This window comes from Etheostoma cragini, chromosome 11, assembly GCF_013103735.1.
Source record: "Etheostoma cragini isolate CJK2018 chromosome 11, CSU_Ecrag_1.0, whole genome shotgun sequence".
In the NCBI taxonomy this organism is placed as follows: Eukaryota; Metazoa; Chordata; class Actinopteri; order Perciformes; family Percidae; genus Etheostoma; species Etheostoma cragini.
The window spans coordinates 24,727,916-24,730,739 of record NC_048417.1 but is presented as its reverse complement, the minus strand read 5'-3'; positions in this window follow the sequence as shown (position 1 = coordinate 24,730,739).

Genomic DNA, 2,824 nt, shown 5'->3' with positions numbered 1-2,824 from the left:
ATTCCCACATAACCGGCGTGTCACAACAGTCAACCTCGCCCTGGGTGAACCACCTATTTATGGCTAGATGGGAGAAATTCATACGTAGCTTTAAGAAACCAACAAAGAAAATCCCAGCAAACCCTTTCGTTATTCTTTTCCTGGCACCATTTATCTTAACCAGCTGCTGAGTGTGTTCACTGGAGACAACGGGGAGACTGAGGCTACATTCACACTCACAGCGCTACGTTTTGGTTTGTTGAGCGTTAAGTTTGACAGACGGCGCTCAGACACAGAAGGAGCTGTCAATCAAATCCAAAGAACGGGCTTGAGTAGGCAAATAAGACCATCTGCAGAATAAACTGTGGAAACTGCACAACATTGTGTGTGTGTGTGTGTGTGTGTGTGTGTCTTGTGTGTGTGTGTGTGTCTGTATGTGTGTATTTGTGTGTGTGTGTGTGTGTGTCTTGTGTGTGTCTGTATGTGTGTTTTTGTGTGTTTGTGTGTGTGTGTGTGTGTGTCTGTCTGTGTTGCTGTCCGTCTGTCTGTCTGTCTGTCTGTCTGTGTGTATGCATGCGTGAGTGTGTGTGAGTGTGTTACAGTCCACTGTGTAAATTTACAGATAAATCCGCTGCTGTCTGGTTGTTGTGATGTGGTGTGATTCAGCTGCCATGACAACAGCTGCTGTCCCTATTGCTCCTGACTGACATTGATTGGCTATGATTGGCTGCCCAACTCCTGTCAAGGAGCAGGAAGCGGCTGTAATTGGCTGTGACAGCAGAGCAGAGGGAGGCAGATGCTGTCACTGGACAACGCAACCCACAGGGCAGCCAGCGTACTACACGTCTGCGTGTTTGCTTGGATTCCTATCTCTGTGGGGACCGAGTTGAGCGGCAGAGGGACAGACCGGGAGGACCCCTTTGTGGTCACTTCCTTTTAGGGTGAGGGTCAGAGTCAGGTCAGTCTCACATAGGCAGACCCTCCTCCACAGCGCCGCAAAAGAAGGTCTGTCTTGTTTTATCGTCCTTGCGTCCTAGTTTCCCCCCCGGTCTTGTGTAGTTCCTGTCTTGTGTTCCCCTTGAATGTCTGTATGTTCTGTTTTCTGTTCAATTTTGATCGTCTTGTCTTTAGTTTTACTTCCTGTGTCTTTCCATACGCATCCAGTAGCAAGACAACAATAACACCACACACATGTCACACATACAGCATACACACATATACACACACACAAGAATAAAAATCACTCACGGAAATGCAAGGACCATGATAAGGTGAGATAATATGGCAGACTGTGTGTAATGATGAGTGAAACAGTGAAAACGTGCAGTAGATGACAGTAACGTGTGTGGGGCAGCACTGTTTGTAACTGGTCTGTTGTTTAATTTCTTATACTGCAATGTAACTTTTGTTTTCATACTTTATTTTGACTGTTTTTAACTGCAATGTAACTTTTGATATTTGAATCTTTTTTTAAATAAAAGCTGCCTCGCCTTGTATAAAGTTTCCTCGTTTTTCAGGATAATTTCCCGCATTCAATTCCTGCTTTAGCTATGACATCTTTTCCAAAATGTCTCTGTGAAATTCTCCCTAATGCTGCAGCCATTTCTCATTGTAGTGGACAGAAATGAGTCCTGCAGCATCTGGATGATCAGCCGAGCAGAGAGCATCTGAATTTAACAAGTCCCGTTGGGATGGAGTCTGTGTTTCCTCCACCGTCCGCTTCATTAGGACCCTTTTTGTGTCTTTAAGAGTGAGTCAGAAGGAGGGAGACCCTCAGAGCGAATAGCCAATAAAAGGAGAGCAATGAAGCAGAAATGAACTTCTTTATTAACCATGACTGTTTGTCCCTCTGGGTCTTCCACATGTCCCAGAAGCCGGTCACAAAGCGGTGTGATGTGTTTTCACACCTATGGCTCACAACCCTCCTGGGCAGTCTATCTCACCAAGTGGCAAGAAGGAATTCTCACCAAGTGGATGTTTGGAGAGACTGGAAGCTTTTTATTTTTCATGTGGAAAACCGCAACTCCGAAACTTCCAGAGCGTCCCTTCAGGCAGCAGCAGCCCATTAAAGATCTTCTCAGGCAGGGAGCTACTGGTCTCGCATTACCAGACCTTCCTCCACAGTGCTGCACAGGAAGGTCTGGCAAGTCCACTCAGCATTCCTGCCACGGTGCCGCTGCTAAATAGGCTTAGGAAGGAACTTTTTAAGTAGTTTTAGTCGTCAGCAGAAAACTCAGATTGGACAGATAGTCGAGCTAGCTGGATTTAGCCTGCTGAGATCTGAGGGGCAGGTAGTCACAGTCCTCAGAAATCAGCGCAGGTTAGAGCACCAACACAGAGACAGAGGATGGGGACAGACATCTGGAGGAAGGTCCGTCAGTGAAAAGAGTGCATAAAAGGATATAGACAATAAGAATGAGAATAAGACCCAATCAGGAGGACAAACATTGGTGTCAGTGTTGGTGTTGCCAAAGGTCTCTAAGAGCAGGAGGAAAGAGAGGGGGAAATGCCAGAGAGGGGGAATGAGAGGGGGAAACACCAGAGCAAGGGGAATAAGTGGGGGAAATGCCAGAGCAGGGAGAATGAGAGGGGGAAACACCAGACCAGGGGGAATGAGAGGGGGACATGCTAGAGCAGGGGGAGTGAAAGGGGGAAACGCCAGAGCAGGTGAGAATGAGACCAAAAATAGTAAGATAAGATAAGATAATTTGTTTATTAGTCCCCAATGGGGAAATTATTGCACTACACTCTGTGTACACACTTTTTTTTAGTACTCACACACAGGCCTGAAATACACACACATGCTCAGGACCTATACATGCACTATACATGGAGAGATGTCAGA